Source organism: Phascolarctos cinereus, unplaced genomic scaffold (assembly GCF_003287225.1).
Source record: "Phascolarctos cinereus isolate Bilbo 61053 unplaced genomic scaffold, phaCin_HiC Scaffold_5;HRSCAF=322, whole genome shotgun sequence".
NCBI classification, from domain to species: Eukaryota; Metazoa; Chordata; class Mammalia; order Diprotodontia; family Phascolarctidae; genus Phascolarctos; species Phascolarctos cinereus.
Genome location: NW_027555958.1, coordinates 377,293,576 through 377,306,817, shown reverse-complemented (window position 1 = coordinate 377,306,817; position 13,242 = coordinate 377,293,576). Strand labels below are relative to the sequence as shown.

Genomic DNA, 13,242 nt, shown 5'->3' with positions numbered 1-13,242 from the left:
GAGATATGACCCGAACCCAAGTAAGGGTGGTACAAAGTTCAGAATGCTAAAGGCGAAGGACAGATCCAGACAGAATAATGGAAGAAAACTGGAGAAGGGAGAGATCACTTTCAGATGATCAAGAAAGGCTTTGTGGATCAAGAGGCAGCTGAACCAGACCATGAAGGAGAAAAGGAGCTCAGATGCGGAGGAAGGGGATTCTGTACATGAAAGGTAGTCTGCATGAATGTACAAAGACCACAGAAAATAAGGCAAGGTTAGGGAACAGCTAGGAATTCCATTTGACTGGATTGCAGAGTACGTAAAGGGGAATAATGTGAAATAAGAATAGAAAGGTAGATGAGAGCTATGTTGTGGAGGGTTTTAAATACCAGACCAAGGAGTTATTTGATCTTAGAGGCGATAAAGAGCCTTTGAAGGGTTTTGAGCAGGAGTGACATGGTCAGACCTGTGGCTAAGGATCATTATTTTGGCAGCTGTTTAGAGGAGAAAAAGACTGGTGAAGGCAAGGAGACAGGTTATGCAGGCACCTTTTACAACAGTATTGGTCAGAAGTGATGAGGATATGAATGAAGGTGTTGGTACCGTGAGGGAAAAGGAAGATATAGATGTGAAATGTTTTGGAATCTTCATTTTCCCTTCTATCAAAGGGAGATGTTTATATCACTCATGGACATGGTAAGACCAAAAAAGACAATGAAAGTGAAATCTTTTGGAAATTGTTAAAGAGCTCTTATTTGTGAAATTAAGAGACTAGTAAAAGGGAGCAATTTTGACATTTCATGTTTGCAGGCCCCCAGATGAAGGATCCGTGCTTAAACCACTGATACCTTCATAGCAATATAAACTAGAATGCCTTTGTATAATTTCGGTGACCATGTGACAAGTTAGCTAAAACCAGCACCAGAGAATAGAATCCATAATATTTTAACACAATACAGTTCCACTTTCTAAGCCCTCATAGTTTCCATCCCTCATGGTACTTTGGTATAATCCTGTTTTGCAAGCTTTAGAACCTATTGTCTATTGGCTCTTGAGTTATACTAGAAACTCTATGAGTTATCCTGGCCCTTTGTTCCTCAGATCAGCGCTCTCTGACAGGTAGATCTCTATCTGCCATAGATCTCAAAGCCCACTGTGGGTAACTACCAAGCCCAATGCTCTTTAGCTTGTGGGGAAGAGAGCATATCTGGCTGCCAGCCCCATCCTCCAAAATGGCACTTGGATACCACTATTCTCTGCTCTTCCTTTGGGAGAAAATCAAAAGTTGCTCTCTCAGAAAAAAGTTAATGCCAAAAAAAAAAAAGAAAAAGTCAATGCCAGCTAAAACTGGCACCAGAGAATAGAATCCATAATGTTTTAACACAAATACAGTTCCATTTTCTAGGCCCACATAATCCCAATCCTTCATGGGACTTTGGTTCAATCCTATTTTGCATATTGTAGAACTTACCATCATCGGCTCCTGAGCTGTTCTAGAACCCTCCATGGGTGATGCTGGCCCTTCATTCCTCAGATCAGGGCTCTCTAACAGGTAAACCCCTAGCTGCCAATAGATCTCAAGGCCCAGTTTGGACGATCACCAAGCCCACTACTCTTTGGCTTGTAGGGAAGAGAGCATGTCAGGTAGCCAGCCCCATCCTCCAAAACTCTCAGTGGATGGCACTTAGATACCACAATTCTCTGTTCTCCCTTTGGGGGAAAATCAAAAGTAGGTCTCTCCGAAAAAGTTAATGATCCTTTCTCTAAAAGGTGGGAGGTGAATGAATCAACTGAAGTTGTTATGTGGTCCAGAGCTCAGAGGGGACAGGGTAGTGAGTGGTAAAACATATGAGTTTTATGAGCATCTGGTGGTTCTGCATCCAAGACTGTTTATACCTAATGGAGTTGGTTTTTTTTTTTAAGTACAGTTAAGGAACTCTGTTACTACTTCTATTTTGTAATAAAAGAGAATTTGAACATTCTTATTCATGAATGCAGCAGAATTTGGAAGGTTTTTTCAGACAAGCAGGGGGCAATGGAAGGCAGAGGGTAAGGAGACAATGGGGTTGTTGATATTGGAAGCACAGGAATGGGATGGGCTAAGGGTGAAGTAGGGTTCTTATGACAGGTTGGACATACTAGTCGGTTTGGTAAGCTGACCTGTCAGGCTTCTCCGTCTGTTGTCTCCTTTTTATCTGCACATTGTTCCTGAGAGAGTGAGACAGAGAGGAAGGATTCAAGTGAAGGCCCAGTGGCATTCAGCGACTTGTTGACCAGATCATATAGCCTGTCCGTACAGCTGGACTCTTGAATTTTCTGGGTCCTACCTAAGATAGTAGTAGTTTTTGTTTTACATCTGTTGGTCACTTTTAATTTTTCACATTTATGACCTTGAATCGATTTTCACAGTAGCCATGAAAAGTAGGCAGGTTAGGAATTATTAGCTCCATTTCACTGATAAGTCTCAAAGAAATTAAGTAATAACGAGAGCCAGCATTGAAATAGCATTTCAAAGTTTGCAAAGTGCTTCACGTAAGTTAGCTCATGTGATCTTCACAACAATCTGGGGAGGTAGGTGCTTATCTTTATTTTACAGATGAGGAAACTGAGGCTGAGAGAGGTTAAGCATAAATAAATGTTTATTGAATTGGATGATTGAATTAAGTGACTTGCCAAGGGTCACACAGCTAGTAAATATCGGAGGAAGAATTTGAACCTGTAAAATGAAGGTGTTAAATACTCTTCCATGTCCCTTCAATAGCTAACATTTGGCTGAAACTATTCTTATAAGGCTCTCAGTTTGACCCTTGTGGAAGTGGCATTAACCCTTTCAGGGCAGAAAGGCTCTAGGATGTTTGCCATCTTGAGAGCTAGAGACAGTTACCAGCTAAAGAGTCAAGTGTTTCGGAGCTTTCAAAATGGGCTAGAGCTCTGTGTACTGTGCCACCAAAGCAGCAGCTTCACAGCTTACCCGAGATCACCAGTCTAAAGGCACAGCCAGGAATAGGACCTAATTCTCTACCCTCCTAACTTGGTGGTCTTTTCCTTAGACCTGACTGTGACCTGAGACGCCTTTTCAGTCAACAAGAATTTACTATATGCCAGGCACCATGCTAAAAGCTAAGAATACAAAGAAAGGCAAAAATGCTGTCCCTGCCCTCAAGAACCTTGAGTTCTAAAGAAAGAGACAACATACAAACAAATATGTACATACGAGATATCTACAGTGTAAAGTGGAAGTAGTCTCAGAGGGAGGGAAATAGCAGTGGGGAGGACTGGGGAAGGCTTCCAGAAGAAGGTGGGATGTAAACAGAATCTTGAAGAAAGCCGGAGAAGCCAGGAGGCAGGGATGAGGTGGGAGAGCCTTCCAGGCACGGGGGACAGTCAGAGAAAAGGAACAGAGTCAAGAGATAGAGGGTCTTGTGTGAGAAATGGCAAGAAGGCCAGCATCACCAGATCTCAGAGCAAGGCTTCCTTCTATTTCCTCATCATAGCTTCTCTTAGCTGCCCTTTCCTTAAGCTTTTCTAGCCCTTGGAGCTTTTTCTTCAGGAATGTGAAGTGCGAATTTAGGGGGGCAGATCAAGTGGAATGAGGACAGACTGGATTTGAAGTCAGAGGACCTGGGTTCAAATCCTGTTACTTTAACTACCTGTGTGTCTTTGGGGAAGTCAGATCTTCTGGGTTTCAGAGCCCTCATCTAAAAGCAGGGGGTTAGACTAGATGATCTTGGAGGCCCTCTGTTCCCATATTCCCACCTAAAATAAAAACTAGGGCTTGGGGGCAGGGAGGAGGTAAAGGGACCGTTCAGGAAACATGGTTCGCTGTCAGCAGCTGGTTTCCCTTAGGCACCAGAGGACACTTGGTTAATGTGAGAAGCCTGGGTGGTGATGGTTTAATCCCTGTAGTCTCTATGCCTGAATAGAAGGTATTCTTCTCTCCTCGTAAATAAAGAGCTGCACATGCTCTCTCCATCTCCAGGCTATTACTAGCGTCTATTTTTAATTCATAAGCTTCCCCCGCTCCCTACACCCTTTGCCATTGTTTCGAGCTCACCAGCTGGCTTCCTGACCAGAGATGGCCCAGCTGGAACTCTGCATTACCAAGTGCCACCATGACAGCTAACATTTGCTCCTTGGCTACAACCGACCTCCCTACCCCACCCCAAAGAGGCCAGAGACCCTGAGCCAGAAGAAGAGAAGTCAGAATTTCAGAGAGACACACAGTGAGTGGCTCAAGTTCCAGGGAGTCTCCTGGATTCTCTGTGGGCTAAGGAGATACATGGACTATAGATTCTCCTTTACCCTTGGTGCTGTAGGATCTACACGACTCAGAGGGGAAATCTAGGTCTAGTTTAAAGGCACTGAAAGGGGCAGGTTATGGCCAAAATAACTTTACATACCCATCCAGGAGACTCCATAAAAATCCTAGTGGGATGAATGGTTGGGGAAATGGAGCTTATCTCCACCCCCACCCCAGGTGTAGACAAATAAGTACATTCCCATTTGTTGCTAAATAGCTGCATCTTTGGGAACAATAGAGCTCCCTGATTCCTCCTACCCTGACCAGCACTCTTCCCCTGGGGAACATTGTGGGCCCTAGCTGCTGCCCATTATAAGGCCTCTTCTTCCTGCCTCCCTATAATCTGACCAGATTCTCACTCCCCTGTCTTCCCTTCTCCCTCATCTCTGCCCTGTTGTTGGGTCAGAGCTTTTTACTCCCTGTGGAGGCCCTACTGGCTGTCCCTACATCCCATGCTGAGGCCTTTTCTGCTCATGCACCCACCAGGCTCATGCAGCCGAATCCCAAGCTCAGAAGTTGTGATTTTGTATCCCATCTCTCTCTTTCCCGTGCAGTATAACCTTAAGCTACCTCCTAACCCTTGCTTTGCCCATCTGTGAAAGATGAACTACCCCATTCTGGGACTGGAGTGAAGATGAATGAAATTCCATGGGTGGAATGCTGGTAGCTTAGGGGAAAAAAAATTCCCAGTAGCTTTAGGGAATACAAATCCAAAGCATTCTGGAGAACTGCTCATGGGCAGAATCGACATTGTGGGGCTGACAGACAGGCACACAAGTTCCGCCATCTCCTTTGAAGCCATGGTGTTGAAAGGGAGCTGAGATCACTCTCAGTCTTAGGGGACTAGGCAGCTGAGGGTGGAGCTTGCTTAGGATACCCTGACTGGGCTTTTTTGAACATCTCCACACCAGGGTGTTATCTCCAGGACCCATACACGAGACTGTGGAGAGTCAGTAAATCAGTAAATAGGAGGAGACCTCAGGTTTCCTGGCCTTTTAATTTCCTCTTCCAGCTTTAGCAACTGATTGAGATTTTCTCACTGCATTGGCATAAACAAATACCCGTGTTTACCACGAGGGTTGGCTAGTGAGGGACAGGCCCCCGGCTGGAGGCCCTTGCCAAGAAAAGGCTAAGATCTTGGCAAGGGCTGAGGGATTCCTGCTTGTTTATATGTCTAGAGCCTGATGGGTGGGGGAAGGGTGAGATTGCCTTTTCTGAGAGTTGTTTTTGAACATCCTCCCTCCTCTGTTGGGGATGGGAGGAAGGGGGTAACAGTGGAAAAAATCAATGCTTACAGTGCCACCCAAGTCTGACCAGGACATATTGTCTTCTGTAGCAATCAAACCCAAAAGGCCAAGTTGCTTATTAAGCAACGTAAGTAGGCATCAGCCTCAGCTACTGAGGGCTAAGAGAGCAAAGGAATTTGGGCTGTAACCAGGACCTCCTGGCCTAGATTCATGTGGGAACAAAGATGTTCAATTACAGTACACATGTCCACATATACACATGCACTGTACTGTAAGTATAACTGTGTGTACGTGTTTTCATGTTTATCATACGATACTCACACACATTTACGCACACACCTTCTCCTTGAGATGTTAGAGCAGACAAGTTCCTTCCTCCTTCCTGTCCTGTGCCTCATGGATGATCTGCTTGTCCACTCTGGAACCCTTGGGTTTCTTCAGGCAGAACCAAGAGAGCAGTATCCAGCATCGCCCAGTAGGCAGGCTTCCTTGGCAGTGCCCTGCTCCGGCTAGGTAGGGAGGAGCAGTTCCTTTGATGTGCCAAGAATCCTTATTCATTAGTGATTAAAAGCTCCTCTGATTCCCAGAGGCCTTCAGGCTCCAACACAGCAGTCAGCCCTTTTGAGATCTCACGACCTTCACAATCAGGAAGTTCTTCCTCGATTCTAAATAGTGCCCCTCATGTTTCAATTGAGGACCATACCAGAAGAGGTCTTAGAAAGTGAGAAGCTGCCCCTTCCCCAACAAGATAGGTTTTGAGGATCATAAACGGCTCATTCGATTTCATTGAATTTGTTCTTGTGAGGATAATCTATTTTTAATTCACCCCTAGACCTGGATTCAAATCCTACATCTGGCATCCCGGCTGTGTGCCCTTGGACAAGTTATATAACATCTGTCTCAATTCTCGAAGGCTATAAAACCGTGAAGGTGACATGGGTAGATGGAGCTTCCTTGTCCAGGGAGTTCCCTATATTAATGAAATCACAGGTCTATTCTCTATCCCTGTTGCCCATCCTTGTGAGGATGCATACTTCTTGTTCAACCAAGCCTCTAGAAGTAGACTGCATTCCTCTCTTCCCCTGTGCCATTCCTGATTCTGCCCCTTATTGATCTGGATTCTTTTTAGAAAACTTCCTTCCTACCACCATTAAATATGTCAAATGAGATAATATTTGTAAAGCGCTTAGCACAGTAACTACAACATAATAAGTGCCTAAATGCTCTTTCCTTTTTTCCTTCCTTCCTCCTTCTTTTCTCCTTCCTTCCTTCCTTCCTTCCTTCTTTCCTTCCTCCTCTGTTTCCTGCCTTCCTCTTTCCTTCCTTTTTTCTTTCTTTCCTTCCTCCTTCCTTCCTTTTTTCCTTCCTCCTCTCTTTCCTGCCATCCTTCCTTCCTTCCTCCTTCCTCCTTCCTTTCTCCTTCCTTCCTCCTTCCTTCCTTCTTTCCTTCCTCCTCTCTTTCCTGCCTTTTTTTTCTTTCCTTCCTTCCTCCTTCCTTCCTTTTTTCCTTCCTCCTCTCTTTCCTGCCATCCTTCCTTCCTTTCTCCTTCCTTCTTTCCTCTTTCCTTCCTCCTCTCTTTCCTGCCTTCCTCTTTCCTTCCTTTTTTTCTTTCTTTCCTTCCTCCTTCCTTCCTTTTTTCCTTCCTCCTCTCTTTCCTACCATCTTTCCTTCCTCCTTCCTTCTTATCCCCCTACACAAGTATGGTTTCCAAGGAGGTTTGGAGGGGGAGACGTGAGGTACAGTGAATCTCTAAGTGAGTTGTTCCTAGAGATCTGGACTAGAGTGAGTTTTGATCCAGATCTCTTCCTACCTGACTCCTTGTCTCTTATGATTCTTCAGCAAAGGCTACCTTGGCTAACAATGGCAGTAGAGATTTGGAGGCGAAGACAGTGCAAATACAGAGGAGAGCTGCTGAATTAATTCTCTAATCTCCTCTCCAGGGTTCGATCCATTTCAACTTTGGCTTCCTCACCACCCACTGACTCTCTGCCTGGGAGGAAGGCATACTGGAGTCTCAGGTGTCAGACCTCTTTATGCCAGAGCCAATAGCAGCCAGGGGTGAAGGAGTTCTCTGGCATTGGGTTTCAGACCAAGAGGAGCCTGATCTGGAAGGGTGGGTGGGGGCCGTGGGAGTTAGCTCAGTACTCCTGGTCACCAAGGCAAATTCTTCCCTGCATCTGGCCACATCCCTGAGAAGTGAAATGTGACCCTGGGATCTTCTGCTCCTTGATGAGGCAATGGAAATACAGTATCATGAACCTGATCCCGCTTCTCCCCCCCCCCCTTCTTGCATAAACTATGTTTGGACTTTATTTATGCTTGAAGGGGAAGAGTGACTTGAAATAGAAATAAAGATGGACACATAAGGCCTTCTAGTCCCCTGGGAAACCAAGGAATTCCCTAAGCTTCATTGAAGGGTGGTGAGCTAAGCTTCCAAGGATAGTAGGTGCTCAAAGAACCCACAGCAGAGAGTTGGGGGCTGGGCAGGGGGTGAGATTGATTTCTAGGGGGTTGCTGCCATTAATTTGTCCTGCAATTGTTAGAGTTTTTTGCATCCTTGGTTCTTTGGCCCCCTTTAACCTCCCTGCCAGTCTAGCTACTAGAGAGATCTGAATGAGGGCACCATGAGTCTCCATCCTCCTCTCTTTATAGCCCACTGCCTAGACCCCCTCCCCCAAATCAAGGGCTGCCTTCACATCTGGTGAATAATTTAGTGAGTCTCCTAGCAAAAAGCAGAATGAGATCCAAGGCGATATTGTGACTAGGAGGCCTCCTTAGGGCTGCTGGAAAGGCGAACCCTGTCCTAGAAAGACAACTGCCTGTAACATTAACTCCATTACATAAGGTTTCTCCATAGCCTGAGAAAGACGGCTTCAGCCCTGCACATAATCCAGGCTCTGTGCCTTTCTATTAACTCCTTGGGGGATGGATGGCATTGTGGATATATCCCTTGCCCAAACTCTAAGACTTGCCAGACAAGCCCCAGCACAAAGATAGCCTGTGATAAAAAGCAGAGATGCTGGGTTGGGAGGACTTCGTAAAGGTTATCTTGTTCAGCCCCCTGTCTCCAGACGAGGCTGTTCTGCATGATTCCAAGAAAATGATGTTGAGGGAAAGATTTCTCTCTTTTCTTAAAGACCTCCAGGAAAGGAATTCTGGCTTCCTCCCTTGGTCCTTGGCTTTTTACCAGCCCACCCTTCCCTATGGTGGTTGCCATGAATGTGAAGTGCGTGAAATCAAGGATCTTTTCACCCTGCCTGGCACAAATTTTGCTTTGCCTCTACTAACTCGAGTGAGTGACTGTTTCTATGGAACAGTCTCTGGTACCGTGTCAGTGTTACACCCACCCACCTACCCACTCACACACTTACTCAAGAAGGACTTCTACACACAGAGAGTTCTGCCCAAGACACATATGTATATGCAATTCTCCCTGTATGCCTCTAGTCAGAAGCCACAAAGTATAAGCTTCCCTACCACTTTATGCTTTGGGCCTATTTGTATTGGGTCATATATGGATAGGGCTCCCTCTCTACTCCCAGGAAACCTTGGTAGCCTTGTTGTCCTAATTCACTCTGAAGGATATGTGATTCCATGCTGGATGCCCTTGGGCGGGGAAGAGAGGTTCAGATTTGCTTATCTGTATACATGTTATATTCTCCTCAGCCCCATTTTGTTCCTTCAAAACAAAAACCATTCTGTTTCTCTTTGCATCCTCAACACCTAGCACAGGGCCATGTACATAGTGAATGTTTGCTAAATTAAATTTGGTAGCGTAAGCATGGCGCAGAAGGAAAAAACCCTGGCCCAAGAGTAAGAGGACCTGGGTTCAGAGTCTGCCTCTAAGTGTTTCTGCTTGTGTAACCCTGGCCAAATCACTTAACCTCCCTGGGCCTCAGTTTCCTCATTTGTAGAATGAGGGTGAGGGCCTTTGAGGTCTCTTCAGGCTCTGTATCTCAGATCCTATGAAATTCCGTGTGGGCAGATCCGGCTATAACTGAAAAAGGATGTAAGCAAGAGAGGACATAATGAATATTAACTTTCATGGACCAGCCAGGTAGAAAGAGAGGAGAGTTAAAGGCAAACCCAACATTTTTTTCTCTTAAAAAAAAAAAGGATTGATCAATTTTTCTTCTGTAGACACAGAAAACACAATGCAACAAACTCCTCACAAAGTACCTTCCCTGAAACAGTTATGCAAAACAGCCTGAGAGAAGGGTTACCACTGATACTACTCTCTCTTTCCTCTTTTGTCAGTTACATTTGTCAACAAGAAGGAAGGATGTTTTCTTTCACTTTTATGATGTGAATCCCCCGCTTTTGAAGGAGGAATCTCGGATGGCAGATTTCCTTGCTGTGGTCCAGGCTCCCGGAGCTCCAGGCTGTCCTGTTCTCAACCACTAAATTTAGCATCTTTTGGGTGCCATTGGCATCCAAGACAGCCTGTGCTTCCTTCCCTCCCCTCCCCCTCCCAACAATGACTTGTGTGCTAGTGCATTGTTGAAAACGAAAAAGAAAAAGGAAGGGAAAAACAGGCAGGAAGAGGGGGAGAGTGGGTAGGGAGAGGTGGAGAGAGAAGAGAGGAAAGAATAAAAAGTCAAAATGGAAGAAAATGAGGCAGATAATAAGATCATACTGCTAGAGCTGGAAGGGACCTCAGAGGCCATGTAATCTAACCCCTTCATTTTACAGATGAGGAAACTGAGGCCCAAGGAGGGATTTGCCCAAAATCATACAGATGGGGGGGTGAGACTGAAAGAGAAGTGAAAGATTAGCAAAATAAAGAAAATAGAAAAGTGACAAAGGTGATAGAAACCAGGAGATTCTGAGTGCAGAATGACAATGTTGCTAGGAAGATACCATCATTTATTAAGGCATTTATTAAGTGCCTACTATCTGCAAAACGTTGCACTAGGGAAGCTTATAATTTCATACAGTTTAGAGTTGAGGAATGAGTAGAATGTCACCTTCTTGGGTAATTGTTTCGATTTTCTTCCCCTCGGTAGCCAGAGCCCAACAGTTTCTTGCATATAGTAGGTAGGTTCTTAAAGGCTGAATTAAAGCTGTTCCAGTCCCCTCATTTTATAGGTGGGGAAACTATGGCCAGTAGAGATGAAGTCATTTGCCCAGGGTCATACAGGAACTAAGTAGCAGAGATGAAATTCATATCCAAGTCTTCTGACTCTCTGTTTCTATGTCACACTGCCTTGTCTCTCCAAAATCCCACTCTGAGGTAGAGGGAAGCCCATTTGTTTTGATAGGTCTCACTTTCAGGTAAGTGAGATATGTGGAAGCTGCAAACCTTCTAGTAGCCAGTGTGAAGGAAATAAGACCAGATTTTATTAAAATTCAGTTACATCTCTGAGACACTGAGTGTCATGAAGACCATGTGCCATTCCAAAGGAGAGGCAGCAGGACCATAGGATTTCCATTCCAGGTTCAGACCTCCAAAACTGGGAATTGCAGGGTTGGTGGAATTTCCAGTAAATAGCATTTTTATTTGCAGAACTAGAGGTGTTCTTTATCTCATCCCATCTTTCCCCAAACCAGTTTGCCTTGGGTTTTTGTCTTTTTTCTGAGTCTTCCTCATTCTTTGTCCTTTCATTGCTATTAAAACCACATTTCTGACTCCCTCTGACTCACCCAGGTAGAATCTAGGTGGATACCTTTATTGTCTCCTTCCCCTCTCCCAGGAAAAAAAAAAGTTCTATAGACGAAGCCTCAGGACGACTTAAATCTAACTTGGAGTCAATCAGCAAGCATTTAAACCGTTTTTTGGTGGTTGGAATCCCTTGACTCCCTGAGGGTGTATCACTCGCCAAGGCTACTAGGGCTCCTCTTTGAGTGTGCTGCCCCACCTTCTTCCTTGTCAGCCCCCAAGAAAGAATTTACTCTTAGGTAGACTTACATTTTTCTTTCAAAATTTTCTTTATTTTTTAAATAATTTTTTTCAATTGATAAGCATTTTTCCCTCTTATTCCATCTTCCCCTCCCCCACTGGAAAAAAGAAAAAGAAAACCCTTGTAACAAATACACGTAGTCAAGCAAAACAAATACTCCCATTGGCTATGACTGAAGATGTGTGCCTCCTTCAGCACCTTGAGTCCTTCAGCTCTCCATCAGGAGGTGGGCAGCTGGCTTCATCATTGGTCCCCTGGAGTTATAGTTGATCATTGCACTGATCAGAATTCTCAAGATTCAAAGTTATTCTTTTTAGTATTGCCCTTGAGTCCACAAGGAAGAGGTTGATGGGAATGAGTTTGTCCTGCCCACTTTGAACCTCTCTTCTTTCTTCATTCATTCATTCATTCATCCATTCATTCAACAGATATTTATTGGACATCGATTGCGGGTTGTCAGTATTCAGAAAGCAGAGCTGCTCTGTGCTGAGTTCCTCTACCCCACGTATACAGAATCCCTGACTCAGGAGCAAGAGATTCTACCACCTTGTATTTTAAATCTTTCCCTGGGTCTGAAAGAAAAATAATAGCCAACATTTCTATGTCACTTTAAAACTTGTAAAATGCTTTAACATACACTACCTCATTTAATCCTTATAACAACCTTGTGATGTAGGCTCTATAATTATCCTTGGAGGATGAGGGAATGGAATTTCAGAGAAGTTAAGTGATTTTCCACTGGTCACACGGCTAGTAGGCATCAGTCAGAGGAGGAGATTGGGTCTTGGTTTTCCCTGATTCCAAGTCCAGCACTTTTCTGTTACAATCAAGAAGAGAACAGAGCAGTGGAGAGAAGTATAAGGCTAGGGATGCTGTTCTCTCTCCTGTCAGACTGTCTGCCAGTCATTACCCTAGCCCTTCCTTCCCTTTTAGCAGATGGTGATTTCTCTCCCCCACCTGCTGCTGGGTAAATGTGCTGAGCAGAAAGTCCTCCCTGGGGTGGGACTGAGACTTCCAAACAAGGGTGATGGCAAGATGCTAGGGGAGGCTAGAAAAAGTCCCCAGGGTGTTTGACTAACATGCTGTCGTCTAGGCTGATGCTTAAGAATCCTAAGGATGCCTGGAGTATGTTTTTGGCATAGTGAACAAGGTCTCTGACCACAGAGATTCCCTGGGCTCAGCTCATTCAGCTCTTCCATCATTTTCCAAAGCTGTTGCCTCCTTTCACTTATGAAGAAAGGTTAAAGGTAGCAGGTTTTTTGTTTTGTTTTGTTTTTTAGTGAGGCAACTGGGGTTAAGTGACTTGCCGAGAGTCACACAGGTAGGAAGTATTATGTGTCTAAGGCTGGATAAAGGTAGCAGTTTTTAAGGGCCTGGAAAAAGCAGGATGTAGGGGGTGGGAGAGGATGTTGCTTCCCTCTGACTTCAGTCAAGAAGCTGGGTGGCACAGGGGACAGCCCACTGGACCTAGAGTCAGGGAGATCCGAGTTCAAACCCAGCCTCAGACATTTACTGGCTGTGTCACCCTGGGTAGACACTTACTAGGTGTGACCCTGGGCAGTTTATTTAATCTGTCTGCCTTAATTTCCTCAATGGTAAAATGGGGATAATAACACCATCTACTTTGCATGGTTGTTGTGAGGATCAAATGAGATAATATCTGTAAAGAGTTTAACACAACTTCTGGCACATAGTAGGTGCTATATAAATGCTTATTCCTTTCTTCCCACCCCAAGATCTCTTTGAAGACTTGGTCTCTGCTATCAGCAATGACCATTTCCCCTCTGACCCTCACATAGCACTTTTTTTGTA

The 13,242-nt window shown here is 44.8% G+C and overlaps 1 protein-coding gene across 3 annotated transcripts in view; it reads left to right on the top strand.

Moving 5' to 3' along the window:
• TMCC2 (transmembrane and coiled-coil domain family 2) overlaps positions 1 to 13,242 on the top strand; it is a 62,171-nt gene that overhangs the window by 23,898 nt on the left and 25,031 nt on the right. The window lies entirely within an intron of this gene.